This window comes from Astyanax mexicanus, chromosome 25, assembly GCF_023375975.1.
Source record: "Astyanax mexicanus isolate ESR-SI-001 chromosome 25, AstMex3_surface, whole genome shotgun sequence".
NCBI classification, from domain to species: Eukaryota; Metazoa; Chordata; class Actinopteri; order Characiformes; family Acestrorhamphidae; genus Astyanax; species Astyanax mexicanus.
Window position 1 is genome coordinate 21,600,300 of NC_064432.1, and position 18,541 is coordinate 21,618,840.

Genomic DNA, 18,541 nt, shown 5'->3' on the forward strand with positions numbered 1-18,541 from the left:
ACTAAAGATATTTTTCTTCTGAGCTATTTATCCTCCATCAGGGTTCATCTCCTTTGCAAACCTTTGGTTTATTTCACATTCTGATCAGTCAAACTGAGACTGATTTCCACCCTCACTTTCCATGAAGAATCTGAGGCTCTTTAATCAAATCCAATCAAACAGCATGGAAATAGTTACTGATCTCACTCAGCCGCATCACCTTACTGATGCCAGAGCAGAGTGAGAGATTAGGCTGGATTTAATGAGTGATTAAATTAGTATAACAAACCTAATTCATAAATAATAATAATTATTTAAATAATTTTGATTAGAATTGATTAGGTACTGTTAAAGTAAAATTAGTTTAAAATGCTAATAGCAACTTCAGCTGCTTGTGCATGTTACTCCCAACCCTGTGGAAATTTAGCTTCTCCCCAAGAGACAAGACAGTAACTTCCCATATTGCACTGTGCATTGAAGGTGGCAGAGTGCAGGGTCAAATAGTCAGGCTATGGAGGCATTTTATGAGTGCCGTTATCAGCCGGTAATGCACTGTAACCGAAGTTCTCCGTGTATTGCTCCACCACATACAGGTAACCTAGCAACGATGCAGCGCTTACAAACCAAACAGCGCAGCTACAAACAGAGCAGCACTGGAACTATTTTAACTCGCAGAGTTTTTATAAAAAACGGATCGTATTTTTTCCTCCTCTAAATCTAAATCTCCTCTAAATCTTTTAATAAACAGCGATAATGGATCTGTGGTATCATTGCAATAATATGCTCGTGGTTCGTGCTATAACTAAGCTTTATGAATAATCCACAATAGAAGGTAACCAATCATAACAGAGATTATTTACATATCAGTTAGTACAGTAAAGACACAGTAATAAAGACAGCCTATTTAAATTGTAACTAGTAATATTGTTATAATAAAGACATTAAAGCCCCAAAGAGGGAACTAATAATGTAATTTTTTACAAATCATAGCAAGTAATAAGTTTTCTCAAGGTTCATTTAAACGTCAAAATTCAGGTATTTAAATTTAAAATACGGATATATTAGTAAACAAGAATATTGAAATATTTGAAAATTTTGACCATATTGGCTGATAGGTCCATAGTTAAAAAAAGCAATTATTGGTCAACACCAATATTATTCTGATATCATTGTGGGTCCCTATTTAAAAAGTAATATTAATATTTGTAATTTGATTAGAAAAAAATAACTTGATGTAAATGATTACCCTGAGTGAAGTAAATACACCAGAAATAAAAGCTGCAGACACTGAAACTTTAATAATGAATAAAAAACAACTTTACTTATTGTTAGTGTTAATTATAGATATGTTTGTGTCTTGTGTGTATTTGTTCTGTATTCATTTATAAAAGCTTATATCACTGCGTACACTCATGCATTTACATTGGCATGATTATAGACCATTCAGTACATCCAGAGTCAAACAACAAATATGATGACGGTGGAGAAGCTTGTGATAATGCTTGTAAAAGTGATGTAAAATTCCCACTATGAGTTTCTTTTCTGCCATAGTTATTTCTTTAGCATGACGGTATGGCAGTGATCATGTTTTACTTGAATAATAGAATATAATTTCCCTATGATTTCCTGTGATACTGCTCCTTCTGTATCCGTAAGCTTTTAGAGAACATGCACACAAATATGGGTGAAAAAAATGTGTTATTTTTATTTACCATTAAACATAAATTAGCTATTACTGTACATTTCTTAACATAAAATGAGGTAGGGTTACTTCTTAGCATAACGTGAGGTAGGGTTACTTCTTAGCATAACGTGAGGTAGGGTTACTTCTTAGCATAAAATGAGGTAGGGTCACTTCTTAACATAACGTGAGGTAGGGTTACTTCTTAGCATAAAATGAGGTAGGGTCACTTTGTAGATATAATGTTATCCATCCATACTGTAAAAACAAGGTCAAGGTCAAGAATTTACAATTCACAAATTGTGACGGTGTTGTTTTCCACATTTTCACTCTTTTTCTCTTCCTGCTTGTAAAACACGGTTCCATCCGACTGTTCTCTCCATCGCAGTGTTGCGTTCACCTCCATTCCCTGCTCTTCCAGCGTCTGCTGCATCTGAGGAGCAGAATAAGAGTCTGTTAAAGAGTCACTTAAACCTTAAATATATTTTTTTACATTAATACCCCCCCCCCCCCCCCCAACCATTTGGGTCTCACTATCGCTATCAGAGGCACACTGCTGCTCAGCCAATCAGCTCTGCCTCCTGCTCTGCCTTTAATCCCATACATCATCCCTTGCAACTCCAGAACTACCCCGCCCCTTTAATATACTTAATACATTTTTAGCAGTAGCTGATTTAAGGAACTGCTTCATCACAAACAGAGTGAATCTCACCTTCTCCAGGAGAGCCGCCCTCACGGTGGGGTCGTTCATGTCCTGGTCGGACTTCACCACCAACCTCACCACTTTTTTCTTCGCTGTCACTGAAAAACAGGTGGACAGATAAACGCAGACACACTTCATCCATAGTGTCTCTTCAGGAGTTTGATATAGTCACTGTCCAAAGAAAAACAAGGATCTCCAAAACAGCAACTTTACAGGAAAGAGAAAAACCTTCTAAATTTCAATGGAAGTCAATATAAAAAGAGTTCATTTTAGGTCGTTTTAATGTATTTCTATGGGTCTGTTCATCTAGGAATTTTGGCACAGTGTAAGGGACAGTTTGCCTGTTCAAATTATGTAATAAACTAAAAATCAACAAAAATGGAGATACTTGTTTTTCATTGGACAGCGATGGTATGTTTTTTGAGTTACCTCAACTTCGTTTAGTCAAAGAGTCTTCTAACTCACATTTTCACTTCTGCATCTCAGTCTGGTCAGCAGTATATTAGTAAATCATCTGCATCTGTTATTGATTAAAGACTATGTAAGATGTCATTCGGATTTGTCCTCGACAGCATTTGACATGATCTACTTTTTTTTTTTTTGCTTTCTGGCATAACATTATGATCACCTTCTTGTTTCTACACTTATTATCCATTTTTCAGCTCCATTGATTATATAGGACACTTTATAGCTCTATAATTACAGACTACATTCTTTATTTGTTTCTCTGCATACTCTGCAGGCTCAACATAATATGTACTGTTTTGTTTTTATAATTTTATGTCAAATAGTTTCCCATTTTCCCTCCAATTTACACGGCTAACCCACTCATTAGGACTCCCCCTATCCCTGGTGATGCCCCAACACCAGGAGGGTGAAGACTAGCATATGCCTCCTCCAATACATGTACTTGGTTCTGATACATCAGCTCACAGACGCCTTGTGCTGAATAACATCACCCTCTGAAGTGATGAGTGGAAAGAGCACCATCTACTGTACCCACCCAGAGAGAGCAAGACCAATTGTGCTCTTTTAGGGCTCCGGTAGCCAATGGCAAGCTGCATGAACAGGATTCAAACCGGTGATCTCAGTGATCCCTAATTATAGTGGCAACGCTTAGCCTGCTGGACCACTCGGAGCCCCATAATAAATACTGTTAACCATACTGAGATGCAGATGTCAAAAATGTCTAAGTTGACTTAACTCAAAAAAAAAAAAAAAATTGTAGCCAAGACTGTGGATTTAAATTACTAAAATTAAACTTACGTGATTCACAAAAGAAAGCATACTGATTTGAACAAACTGCGTCATCAAACCAGTCAGATGTTAGGCCACCAAATACACTGCTAATCAAACAACCACAGTCCTCATTGCCCAAAGCGTTATTAGGCTCATATGGAGACCACTTGATGGATGTAACACTGGTGTTGTCTGACCACTTCCAGCCGTCTCTGTAGAATCCGATCCAGGTCCACTGTGTTAAAATCTTGTTCTGTATTATACTGTTCTGTGGGTCATCACTCGGGCAGGCGAGGTCTGTGTGTTTCTGTCTGCAGTAATCCTGAGCCTCCTTCCAGGTCTTTCCAGAACTATAGTAAACATACTTGTCTGAGCCGGAGATTTTTTCTAGGAGAATTCAAACACAGATTGAATTAGATCAGATTAGATTAGATTTAATTTTATTATTAGAGTAAGAACACATAAAAGCCACTTAAATGCACAGAGCATCCAGCCAGATGTGCAAATTAGTCTATAATATATACAGCTCTGTAAAAAAATAAGAAACGCATAAAAATTATGATTTCCTTTGATTTTACCAAATTGAAAACCTCTGGAATATAATCAAGAGGAAGATGGATGATCACAAGCCATCAAACCAAAATGAACTGCTTGGAGCTTTGCACAAGGAGTGCCATAAAGTTATCCAAAAGCAGCGTGTAAGACTGGTGGAGGAGAACATGCCAAGATGCCAACATGCCAAGTTATTCCACCCAATATTGATTTCTGAAACTTTATGAATATGAACTTGTTTCCTTTGCATTATTAAATGCATTAATAAATGCTCTAAATAAGAATATTTTTAATTGGAATTTGGGAGAAATGTTGTCTGTAGTTTATAGAATAAAACAACAATGTTCATTTTACTCAAACATAAACCTATAAATGGCAAAATCAGAGAAACTGATTCAAAAACTAAAGTGGTCTCTTAATTTTTTCCAAAGGAGACTTCGGCACTCCCACACATGTACTATATGATATGTTATGAGGTGTTATCTTGTGAAAGAAGTTGAACACTGCAGGTGTGTAGCAGGAGCACATCAGAAGTCTAAAATGACCACCACAGTGGACAGCCATAGTATTATCTGTCCAAGTGAACAGCCAACACTGCGGGTCAGTGTAGTTCTCTTTAGGGCTTTTAAGGCATTCAGGCTGTTTTTTTTCTATGTGTGAATTTAGTAAAGGTAATAAAATGTTGGGTGCAAGCATTTCTAGTATTTCTCACCATCGTAGCATACGAAGGGATATGGGGTCAGACAGGGAAGATCAAACCATTTTCCATCTTGAAATATAACGACGCACTCCTCTTCCCCAAATTGGTTATTTGGCTCATCCCGACCCCACCTGGTCCATTTTAGTGGGATGTCTTTACGGGAGCAGCGCCAGCTGTCAATATCATTATACAGACCAACCCAGGCCTCAGACATTAAACCGAGTCTCTGAGCTTCTCTCTGGATGTTGTTCCTGTCCACTTCATTTCCTACTGTAGCCAGATCTGCATAGTGCTCTCTGCAGTAAGCCTGAGCGCTGGGCCAGCTCTTCTGTTTTGTGATTAGATGGTACTGACGCTGGGGAGACGACGATTGAAGAAATTCTAAGAAAAACACTGGTAAAGAAAACATTTTCTGAAAACGAGTTGAAGAAAATAGAACTATTCCATTTCCAGAATTCATTTAAATTGGATTTTTACTTCTGTTTGACTTGCATTGAATTTTTTAAGGCAATTTCATCTTTCTATCAGCAGTTAAATTCAACATTTAATATACAGTAGTGTGAAAAAGCAGGTCTAAAGCTTTAAAAGGCTTTGGGGCTCGAGCGGACCACATTGTGAGCTATTATTCACAAATAGAGAAAACATGAAACACTGGGGAACCTTCCAGGAGTGATTGGCCTACTAAAATTACACTAAAAGGGCATGGACCAATCATCCAGGAAGTCACAAAAGATAAGACAAAGAATAACATCTATAAAACTGCAGGTCTCACCTGCCTCAGTTGGGTTAGTGTTTATGATTCGATAATAAGAAAGAGTGAGTTCCAGAGTGAAAACTACTGCTGGACATTCATGCTTGAAAACCATCCAATGTGGCTGAATTAAACAATTCAGGGAAGAAGAGTGGAGACAAAATTACTCCACAGTTATTAGTCAAATACTTTTTTTTTTACACAGGCACAGGTTGATTTGAATAGATTTTACCCTTACTAAATAAAATTATTGTTTGAATTTTTTTATTTTTTTACATATTTACTATTTTTATATTTTTTAAATATTTAATAATATTAAAATGTGTAAAGTATGATTAAAAAAACAAACAAAATCTGTAGTTGCGCAAACACTTTTTCACACCACTGTATGCACTTTAGAAATTCATGAGTCAAGTGTTTTTATATAAAAATGTTCTTACCTGTGATCAACAGCAGCTGAAACACACTTATCTCCATTGATCTGCTGCTGAAAAAAAAAAAAAAAATCAAAGACTGTTTTAATTTACATTCTGAGCTTTGAGATAAAATCAATTTTAAGCTATAAATAAACTCCAGATGGTAGTAGTCTTATAAAATATGCACATTTTCTAGATCATGGCTGTGTTTATGGCTGTAGGCCGTTTTATATTTTATCATCTGTTGGAGCTCTTTATGAACTGCTCCTAGACTAAAACTAGAACCCTGGATAAACCTCCTCTGTTATCTCAATCTGAACTGTGATGAAGAGAATCCAAAAAATCTGCCATGATGCTCCATAATAAACTCTCCCCAGCTCCTAACGTTCTGTAGGTTCTAGATAGAGGAGTACCTGTAATGTTGAGGAGGTGAAGATGTGTTCTTCTTCTTCTTCTGCTTCTTCTCTGATCTCTGTGGTCTTCAGATCTTCTTCTTCTGAGCTATTTATCCTCCATTAGGGTTCATCTCCTTTGCAAAACAGTTTCGGATTCTGAGCGACAGAGACTGATTTCCATCCTCACTTTCCATAAAGAATCGAACAGCATGGAAATGGTTACTGATCTCAGTCAGACGCATCATCTTACAGACGCCGGGGCAGAGAAAGAGAGAGGGGGAATTATCATCTAACTAAAATGAATAGAACTCACCTGAAATTATAAATATTATTTAAACTGTATTAGTATTATGGGCTGTTGTAACCGTACTTCTAATTTGTGATTAAATGACTGGTAAGACTGGTTACTAATCTGACCATTATTCTTTCAGATAGTTGATTAATCAGTGATTATTTCTGCCATGCCCTTCATGTCTGCTTCCTGTGGGCGTGGCTTCTCTTCCAGTGCAGGTTTAACCTCACCTGCTCGAGTCTGCACACCTGTGAATGTCATCATGTTGTTCAGTCTCCGCCTTAACATAACGTAAAAGTGAATTAAAATAATTATCTTTAAAACAAAAAAATAAATACTAAACTTAGTATTTGAATCAAATATATTTATAACATTTGATACATTTTAGCACAGTAAAAACTATTAAATTAACTAAGTAATCCAAATAAGAGTGCAAGCAAAACGTATTGTATTCTTTTAGAATAAATACATTTTAATTATAAGAACAGCAAATAACAGTGAATTCAGGAGGCTCTGTTTAGATTTGATTCTCACTGGTTGCTATGGTACCCCAGATGGATGTTTTAGTGTTTGCCATGGTGATGCTATGGTGCTGCTAGGCAGTTGCTATGCTGTTGCTGGGTGATCACTGTATTGTGTCCCCGCTGATTGCCATTTTTTACAATATTCAAGATGGTTTCCAAGATGTTACCTCATGCTTGCTAAGATGTTGCTGTGGTATAGCAGTTGGTTGCAAAGTTGTTGCTAGGTGGCTACTAATGTAATATGTTGGTTTATATAGTGTTGCAAAATGGTTAGGATGTTGCTGTGGTATAGCATTTGGTTGGTAAGGTGTTGTGAGGCGGTTGCTATGGGAAGTGAGCGGATACTGCATCTTGATGATGCCAATGTTTCTTTAAAAAAAAAGCAATTACCGGTCGTTGCGGATCCCAAAATATTTTATAAATTAACATTCATTAAATAAATGTTTCATTGTTTTGCGAAAATCACTTTATTTGAACCCCTGAGTGAAGTAAAAACTGCAGACAATAAAAAACGACTCATTTATGATTAGTGTTACATATAGATATGTGTGTATCTCATCCGTATTTCTGTATATTCTGAATTTAAGAAGTGAATATACTACTGTATAAACACTACTGAGCATAACATGAGGTAGGGTCCAAATACCAATAATCAAAATGACTAAACACAGATGATCAATAATCAAAAACGGCTGAACACAGATGATCAATGGTCAAAATCGACTGAACACAGATGATCAATAGTTAAAAACGGCTGAACACAGATGATCAATAGTTAAAAACGGCTGAACATAGATGATCATTGGTTAAAAAAGGCTGAACACAGATGATCAATAGTTAAAAACAGCTGAACACAGATGATCAATGGTAAAAAACGGCTGAACACAGATGATCAATAGTTAAAAACGGCTGAACACAGATGATCAATAGTTAAAAACGGCTGAACACAGATGATCATTGGTTAAAAAAGGCTGAACACAGATGATCAATAGTTAAAAACGGCTGAACACAGATGATCAATAGTTAAAAACGGCTGAACACAGATGATCAATGGTTAAAAACGGCTGAACACAGATGATCATTGGTTAAAAAAGGCTGAACACAGATGATCAATGGTTAAAAACGGCTGAACACAGATGATCATTGGTTAAAAAAGGCTGAACACAGATGATCAATAGTTAAAAACGGCTGAACACAGATGATCATTGGTTAAAAAAGGCTGAACACAGATGATCAATAGTTAAAAACGGCTGAACACAGATGATCATTGGTTAAAAAAGGCTGAACACAGATGATCAATAGTTAAAAACGGCTGAACACAGATGATCATTGGTTAAAAAAGGCTGAACACAGATGATCAATAGTTAAAAACGGCTGAACACAGATGATCAATAGTTAAAATCGGCTGAACACAGATGATCATTGGTTAAAAAAGGCTGAACACAGATGATCATTGGTTAAAAAAGGCTGAACACAGATGATCAATGATCAAAATCGGCTGAACACAGATGATCATTGGTTAAAAAAGGCTGAACACAGATGATCAATAGTTAAAAACGGCTGAACACAGATGATCAATAGTTAAAAACGGCTGAACACAGATGATCATTGGTTAAAAAAGGCTGAACACAGATGATCAATAGTTAAAAACGGCTGAACACAGATGATCAATAGTTAAAATCGGCTGAACACAGATGATCATTGGTTAAAAAAGGCTGAACACAGATGATCAATGGCTTGAAACTGTCGTATTGGACAAGACTTAGCACCAAATATATGATGTGAAGAACCTTAAATACTGTATTATTTATCTTGATAAAAGTAAGGAGTTGTTCAAGGATTGCCTGAGTTGTTTATGATATAAAATAATGTAAAATCTAACTTTAATTTACTACTTAATCTCAGATACAAGTACTATACAGTAAGTCTACTATTATAAGTCTAGTGGCAAAACGTTTAATATATTTGACTGATTTCAGGTCATTTGCGCCAGCACTGGTTTACACAAATATCACACTACTGGAAAGATTATGAACTTCAGTACTAAACAGAGAGTAATAATGTTACTCATCCATACTGTAAAACACATGTAAAAAAATTTACAATTCACAAATTGTGACAGTGTTGTTTTTCTCATTTTCACTCTTTTTCTCTTCCTGCTTGTAAAACACGGTTCCATCCGACTGTTCTCTCCATCGCAGTGTTGCGTTCACCTCCATTCCCTGCTTTTCCAGCGTCTGCTGCATCTGAGGAGCAGAATAAGAGTCTGTTAATACATGGTGTATTTTAAGCTGTAGCTGATTTAAGGAACTGCTTCATCATCATGAACAGAGTGAATCTCACCTTCTCCAGGAGAGCCGCCCTCACGGTGGGGTCGTTCATGTCCTGGTCGGACTTCACCACCAACCTCACCACTTTTTTCTCCGCTGGCACTGAAAAACAGATGGACAGATAAACGCAGACACACTTCATCCATAGTGTCTCTTCAGGAGTTTGATTTCTTGTGATTAATTGCAGTAATTTTTGAAAACTCATATATAAGTGTTTTTTTTGAGTTACCTCAACTTAATTTTGTCAAAGGCTACGTTCATATTACAAGGATGAAGTGACTCAAATCTGATTTTTTGCTCAATGTGGTTTAGATCTGATTTTTTCATGGCTGTGTGAACGTGCCAAATCCAATATTTTTTTTTTCAAATTATATTTGAGTCACTTTCATATGTGGTCCTAAATCGGATACGTATCGGACGTTATTTTGTTGGTTGTTGAGGAAGAAGGCGACAGATACAGGTCACTTGCGTTTGTGAATGTGAACCGTCAGGATCTGAGCAAAAAATCAGATTTGAGTAAAGTGGATTGTAATGTGAACGTAGCCTAAGAAGTCTTCTAACTCACGTTTTCAATTCTGTACCTCAGTCTGGTCAGCAGTACATTTAGTAAATCATCTGCATCTGAAAGCTTTTTTTTTTTTACTTTTGACTTTATCTACAAGGTGTTTCAGCTGTAGGTATGAAAAAGCATATTGAGGTAAACTGAATATTTCCTGCAGTCAATTGTGGACAAGGTATTGTAGTAACCTAGTGATGCACTAATGGTGAATTTGCAATGTTTGCTCTGGTTTGGTACACGACAAGACATGCCAAGGTTTGCTTGCTAGGTCTAGGCTATGATTCAGTGTTAGAAGTTTGTTTAGGGAGTTTGTTTGTTGTGTGAGCTTTGAATTTGATGAGTTTAGGTGTAGAGGGGGGTAATCTAGGTCCAAAAAGTTAAAATCCATTCCAGGATTTCGCTTCAATTGCATGGCTGGCTCTGAAGCTAATTAAACCTGATCCCTGGGGTGAATTTTTAATTTCTGGACCTGGATTACCCACCTTTAGCTACGTGTGAGTTTCAATCATCCTTAAAGATCCAAGCTGGCTTGGTTTACTGTATAACTCTGTAAATTCATATGCCATCTATTTGAGAGCTTTAATATTAATCTGCAACAAATGTAGAAAAAATGAGAATTGAATGTGTCCAAACTTTTGACTGGTACTTTATATTATTGCTTTGTGCAAAGTTACAGTCTACAGCTGGTTGGTAAAGCATGTAGTAAGGGCAGGTATGATGCTGTCTGTGTGAGTCTGTCTGTAAAATATTTTCTCTTTCTGAAGACTTTTATATTTTTTTTTTTAGCACCATTTCAGTACTTATAGTCATCTAGTCATCGGGGGTAGTGCACCTTAAGCTCCTGTAGTGCGGCCTAGGCTTCTGTTTATAAGGTCATTTTTACCCTTTCATTACTTTTACTTTTATACTTTAAGTAGTTTAAAAAGCAGTACTTTTATACTTTTACTTAAGTAAAAAGTTTGAGTTGATACTTCAACTTCTACAAAAGTATTTTTAAACTCCGGTATCTATTTCTATATTTTTACCTGAGTACACTCTAAGAAAAGTAAGTACAGATTTGTACTTAAAAGAGTACAAAGCTTGTCGCTGGGGCTGTACCTTATATTGAGGTACAAAAAAGTACCTTTCAGTGAAAGTCCTTTTTTGTACCCATGGTTTTTGTGCCAGTTAAGATTATAAAGATTATAAACATTATCATCAACTAAATATGGCTCAAAAACTTGATGATGCAAAATTGACTGGCTTTCAAATAAAAAATGTGCAATTAAAATATATATTGTTCATTAGTACAGTGATGCAGAATACTGAATGTACCTTTTGTTTGGTTAAATGGTTCAAATCTGTACTTATTGCTGTTAAAAATTACTTTGTACTTCAGAGGGAACAAATCTGACCCTGTAAAGACCAATATTGTACCTTGGAGGGTACAATTATGAAGAGTGTACCTTTGAGTACAAAAAAGTACTCATATCGTACCTCTGTTTTTTAGAGTGTAATGAATGTGAATACTTTTGACACCCTTGCCTATTGTATCAAATAGATACATGACGTCAAATATGGATGTTTTTATGAAAATGCTCTTAAACTCCCTAAGATGCACCCCAAATATGATTTACTATAGCTACTGCTTTATTATGAATATGAATAAAGTAAACCTACGATGAAGAATATTGGTTGTGAAATTTGATAATCTGATACCAATGAATCCATAATTCCTGGTATTTGCTTATTTATAATTATTTTTGTGAAGTATTGTAGAGAATGGTCTTGTGATATACGTATATTAAATATCAGAGAGTTACAGTATCGCGATATCATCATTATCAAGGAAATATATTGGGATACCCACCCCTATCACACAATGTTTTGGCTCAAGCTGAGATGCAGAAGTCTAAATGTGTGAGTTAGGAGAACATTTAATTTGAAGTTGACTCAAAAACGCTGGAGGTCAAGACCTGATTTTATGTTATTTCACTGTTTTCCTACATCAGAGGTTAAATCCACTAAATTGAACTTACGTGATTGGCAGAAGAAAGCATGCAGATCTGCGCATAGCAGGTCATCAAACCAGCCAGGTATTATACCACTAAACTCACTAAATACACTACTGATCAAACGAGCGCAGTACTGCTTGCCCCCAAAGTTATCAGGCTGAAACAGAGACCACTTGATGGATGTAACACTGGTGTTGTCTGACCACTTCCAGCCGTCTCTGTAGAATCCGATCCAGGTCCACTGTGTTAAAATCTTGTTCTGTATTATACTGTTCTGTGGGTCATCACTCGGGCAGGCGAGGTCTGTGTGTTTCTGTCTGCAGTAATCCTGAGCCTCCTTCCAGGTCTTTCCAGCACTATAGTAAACTTGTCTGAGCCGGAGATTTTTTCTAGAAGAATTCAAAAATAGGTTAAATGTAGGATTAGATTAGATCAGATTACATTAGATTTAATTTCAGTATTATTGTGAAAGAACACATAAAAGCCACTGATATGCACAGAGCCTCCAGCCAGATGTGCAAATTAGTGTATAATATATATATATATATATATATATATATATATATATATATATATATATATATATCTGAATCAGTTTCTCTGATTTTGCTATTTATAGGTATATGTTTGATTGTTGTTTTTATTCTATGAACTACAGACAACATTTCTCCCAAATTCCAAATAAAAATATTGTCATTTAGAGCATTTATTTGCAGAAGTTGCAGAGCTTTCAGACCTCAACAAGTTCTTATTCATAAAGTTTTAAGAGTCAGAAATTAATATTTGGTGGAATATCCCTGGTTTTAATCGCAGTTTTTGTGCATCTTGGCATCATGTTCTCCTCCACCAGTCTTACACACTGCTTTTAGATGCCACTCCTGGTGCACAAATTCAAGCATTTCAGTTTGGTTTGAAGGCTTGTGATCATCCATCTTCCTCTAGATTATATTCCAGAGGTTTTCAATTTGGTATTCAATTTTAAGTGCTGTCTTATTTTTTTCCAGAGCTGTATATACCGTAAAATGCTGTGCCAAAAGTCATGAGACAGCTCTATTTAAAGTGATAATCAAGTGTCTTTTTAGGGGATCTCTTGGGCACTCCCACATCTGTATGATTAGTTAGTTAAAAGTTATAAGGTGTTATCTTGTGAGTGAAGTTGAACACTGGCAAGTGTGTACTGGAAATACGTCAGAGGGCTAAATTACCACACGCAGTGGACAGACACTGTGGCAAATGGCGTAAATGGTGAGTGGCGGCATCTGGATAGAATTGTCTGTTTAAACATTGTGGCTCATTTTTACTCTATGACTGTGGCATGACTTACGGCATGTCAGTGTAAATTTAATAAAGGTAATAAAAGGTGGGCTGGAAGCACCTAAAAGTATTTCTCACCATCGTAGCATACGAAGGGATATGGAGTCAGACATGGGAAATCATTCCATGTTCCATCCTGAAACATTGAAACGCACTCATCTTTCCCATATACGTTGTTTGGCTGATACGGACCCCACCTGGTCCATCCCGGTGGGAGCTCATCATGAGAGCAGCGCCAGCTCTTAATATCATTATACAGACCGACCCAGGCGTCAGACGTAAAACTGAGCCGCTGAGCTTCTCTCTGGATTTTGTTCATGTCCCTGTCATTTTCTACTGTAGCCAGATCTGCATAGTGCTCTCTGCAGTAAGTCTGAGCGTCGGTCCAGCTCTTCTGATCTGTGATCAGATGGTACTGACGCTGGGGAGACGACGATGGAAGAAGTCCAGATGGAAACACTGTTTAAAATAAAAGTGATTCCTGTAATAATCTGATTTAGAGTGGTGCTTGAAAGTTTGCAAATATCTTAAACAGTTGACCCAGAATAATCAGGTTTTCCCAAAAAATCATAAACATACAGCTCTTGAAAAAAATAAAAGAGCACTTAAACATGATGAGTTTCTTTGATTTTACCAAATTGAAAACCTCTGGAATATAATCACGAGGAAGATGGATGATCACAAGCCATCAAACCACCAAACTGAACTGCTTGAATTCTTTTTGCACCAGGAGTAAAGACATAAAGTAAAGGCCAAAAGCAGTGTGTAAGACTGGTGGAGGAGAACATGATGCCAAGATGCATGAAAACAGTGATTAAAAAACAGGATTATTACTCCAAATATTGATTTCTGAACTCTTAAAACTTTATAAATATGAACTTTTGGTTTTCTTTGCATTATTTGAGGTCTGAAAGCTCTGCATCTTTTTTGTTATTTCAGCCATTTCTCATTTTCTGCAAATAAATGCTCTAAATGACTAAATGTTTATTTGGAATTTGGGAGAAATGTTGTCTGTAGTTTATAGAATAAAACAACAATGTTTATTTTACTCAAACATAAACCTATAAATAGCAAAATCAGAGAAACTGATCCCAAAGCTGAAGTGGTCTCTTAATATTTTTCCAGAGCTGTATATATATTTATAATAAATATTACATACATAGTGGCTGTAAAATTTGACATTTAATATGTATATTTCAGAAATTCATAAATCAAATTTCATACCTGTGATCAACATCAGGTGCAACACATTCAGCTCCATTGATCCGCTGCTGAAAAATAAAATAATATAAAAGACCATACAGAGCTTCAATGGCTGCTTTAATTTACAGTCTGAGCTACGGCATAAAATCAGTTCTAAGCTATAAATAATTTTCTGATGGTGATGATCTTTTAAAACATAGATCTTATCTGTTAGAGCTCTTTATGAACTGCTTCTAGACTAAGATCTTTCAGCACTGCTGCTCCTCTACAGACTCCATGACTGAGATGATGCTCCATAATAAACTCTCCCCTGGTCCTAACGTTCTGTAGGTTCTAGATAGAGGGCTACCTGTAATGTTGAGGAGGTGAAGATGGGCTCTTATTGTTCTTCTTCTTCTTCTTCTCTGATTTCTGTGGTCTTCAGATCTTCTTCTTCTGAGCTATTTATCCTCCGTCAGGGTTCATCTCTTTTGCAAAACAGTTGCCTGTCTCGGATTCTGATCTGAGCGACAGAGACTGATTTCCATCCTCACTTTCCATAAAGAATCGAACAGCATGGAAATAGTTACTGATCTCAGTCAGGCGCATCATCTTACAGACGCTGAGAGGTCAAGCGGGAATTATCATTTAATTAAAACGAATAGAACTCACCTGAAATTATAAATATTATTTAAACTGTATTACTATTATGGGCTGTCGTAACCGTACTTCTAATTTGTGATGAAATGACTGCTTAGAGCTGAATCAGCTCTCAGATCTATGAGGTCAGATTAAACAGCAGTAGAGCTGCAGCTAATATTTATTATGGTAATCAACTTATCTGACCATTATTATTATAATTAGTTAATTAATCAGTGATTATTTCTGCCATACCCTCAAACTCTGCTTCCTGTGGGCGGGGCTTCTCTTCCAAAGCATGTTTAACCTCACCTGCTCAGGTCTGCCACCTGTGGATGTCACCATGTTGTCCAGTCTCTGCCTTAACATAACATAACAAGTTTCCCTAGTAACTTAAACCAGTTACCTATAAAACATTAAAATATATCCTAAACTTGATATCTTTTTTTTTACATTAATACATTTAATCACAGTGAAAGTTAAATAAATTAAATAAATAATATGAATAAAAGTTAGTGATTAGTCGACTATGAAACTTGAGTTGGCAGATTAGACGCTTATAATCAGCATTGTTGGTTATGTTGAGTAACGTTAATTGTTTAAGAATACAGAATCATAAAAACTCATTTTATCATTTTAAAATAATTTATTGTTAATTATAAGAACAGCACATAAAAGTGAGTACAGGTGGCTCTGTTCATGCGGTGGTTCTCCTTCCGGTGAAGGCTACGGTGTTTGCCATAGTGATGCTATGGTGTTGCTAGGTGGTTGCTATGGTATCTATGGCAGTTGCCATGGTGGTGCTAGGTGATTTCCATGGTGATGCTACAGTATTGCTAGGTGAAAACTCGTGGTATCCCTGGTGGTTATGAGTACATGCAGTTTCCTGTGCTTGCTGTGATACCCAAGGTCATTGGTAGGTTGTTGCTAGGTCATTGCTAAAGTATTTCTATGGAACAGCTGATGGTTGCTAAGGTGTTGCTATTGTATGTGCTCCAGTGGTAACAATGTTGGTATTTTAAAAACCAAAAAGTGGATGAGTTACATGGTGAAGAAAAATAGCAGAAAAAAGCAGAAGAAGAATATTAATATAAACCAGATAACAATATGATATAGTTGTAATTAAATAGTTAAATAGATATTTTAAATAATAAAAGAACTCGTACCGAACAGTCATGTCCAAACTGAACTGTAACTTTTGTGGAGCGTTATACTCCTAACACAATCAGCTTGAAGTGACACATTTCAGATTTGCACCAGATTTAGTTGCTATAGCAATAAAACAGATAAAAAAAAAACTGTTGACGGAATTTGCAGTCATTTGACAGTCATTTGATTAAATGCGTTTTTACAGCATCTGTTCACTGCTAATTTGGTTTCCACTTCCTCCTGTGGTATCCCAGGAGTTTTTATGGTGTTTGTAAGCGATTGAAAGCTGGTTGCAGTGGTGCTGCTAGATGGTTGCTATGGTATATAAGCTGTTATGTCGTTGATAAGCTATTGCTAAATAAAGATGGCCCTCTCCTTGTCGTCTTTGTAAATGAGGTGGAGAGTAGACTATAGCTTTAGCACATGTTACACATCACATGTTTCTGAGCTGTTTTCTTTCTTGTTGTTTTTCACGTAAAACACATTTCCGTCTGGCTGCATTCTCCAGGTCAGCGTGTTGTCCTCCGCCATCCCCAGCTCCTGCAGTTTATCCTGCATCTAAACATCATGAGGAGATTTCTTTATTAGAATGAAATATGATTTTAAAGAATTAATACATTATTCATATTCATTAAATGCTACAAAATAGATTTAATAAAAAAAATGAACTATGTGTAAGGTCTGAACGGACGGAACCCACCTTCTGCATGATGCCGTCCTTCACTGAAGGATCGTTCACATCCTGATTGGACTGGACCTGCACCTTCACAAACATCTTTTTTAGAGCTTTAAGACAGTAGCAGAGAATGAATAGAGATTAAAATCTTGAAATCTTAAAATCTTGCCTTGTTTTAGACTCTGTTTTGGACTTTCAGGTGTAAAAAATGCCCTGAACCCTTTGAACACCAGGCGATTTTGGTATGTTTTTTTTTTTTTAACCAGAAGACATTGAGCTGCTTAAAAATCTCCTAAATTGAGATGTAAATATCTAAATGCTTCCAGAATTTGTAAATCTTCATGGAATTGGTCATGTTTTGGTCAATTTTTTTTCTAAACTTATTTTTGAATGAACAGACTCAATTCACACATGAGTTTTCTTTTCAATAATAGTTAGATTAGAGTGTATATGAGTTAAAAGCATAAGAATATTAATGATAGTTAATTACATGCCTTATTACTGTGACAGAATACATGAGCAGCATCAGGCCGATTTTATTTTTCTTGATTTCTTGATCACACCTCTAGGATTACATCTAGATTGCTAAAACCTTGACAGTCAGCAGGCTAAGAGCTTGAGTAACTTGGGCCAATATGGCCCACCTAATGAAGGTGATTTCAGCCTTGATTTTTACAAGGCTGAAAACATATTTTTAACATTGTGCTTTTTTATCTATTTATGTAGATGTTTTTTTTTTCTCCTGGATTTTAATTGTACTGCACTTTGGTTTTAAGTGTGCTTTATAAATAAATGTAACTTTACTTTAATTATTATGAAAGAATAAAGCATGGAAATATGAAGGTAAGCCTATTCTTTAGGTGTATTTTACACAATAGATTACTCAAACACTTCAGTGCGAGGTCAGTGAGAAAAAGGTTCCCCGTTTGTTACAATGTATGAATCATGTTGGTGCGTTGACGCACTCCTGAGTAATTAAACTGTATAACAAAGCACATTTTTTACAGAATTGGACACTGAACAACAGTAAAAAAAAAAAAAAAAAAGTCTAGTTTGGACTCACAGTACTGGCAGAAGAAAGCTCGTTGGTCTGAGCAGACATCGTCATGAAACAACCCGCCATTTAGAAAAGTGCATAGGTTTTCCGTTCCCCCGCTGTTGTCAGGTTGTGAAGATTTCCACGCTGCGTAAGAAACTGGAGTCCCATCTGCCCACATCCAGGAATATCTGAACAGACCCATCCAGACTGATTTGCTGGATAACACCGCCTTCACAGCAGTGTTCTCCGTATCGTCTTTAGGGCAGGCGAGGTCTGTGTAGAACTGTCTGCAGTAGGCCTGTGCGTCCTTCCAGCTCTTCGTAGGACTAGAGATGTGAACGTACTGTGCGGAACCGTTTGCTGTGAGGATTAAAGAACAGGTTGGCTGAAATATGGAACTGGTAGACTGAGTCTAGTTCAGGGGTCG

At 36.4% G+C, this 18,541-nt stretch overlaps 1 long non-coding RNA gene across 1 annotated transcript; it reads right to left on the reverse strand.

The window, feature by feature from the left end:
* Nucleotides 1-15,876: 15,876 nt before the first annotated feature.
* LOC111195144 (uncharacterized) lies at nucleotides 15,877-17,185 on the reverse strand. The gene is made up of 2 exons (XR_007429571.1): nucleotides 17,100-17,185; nucleotides 15,877-16,957 (listed from the first exon to the last, which is right to left on the reverse strand). It is a non-coding gene; the product is annotated as an uncharacterized LOC111195144 (long non-coding RNA).
* Nucleotides 17,186-18,541: the final 1,356 nt, after the last annotated feature.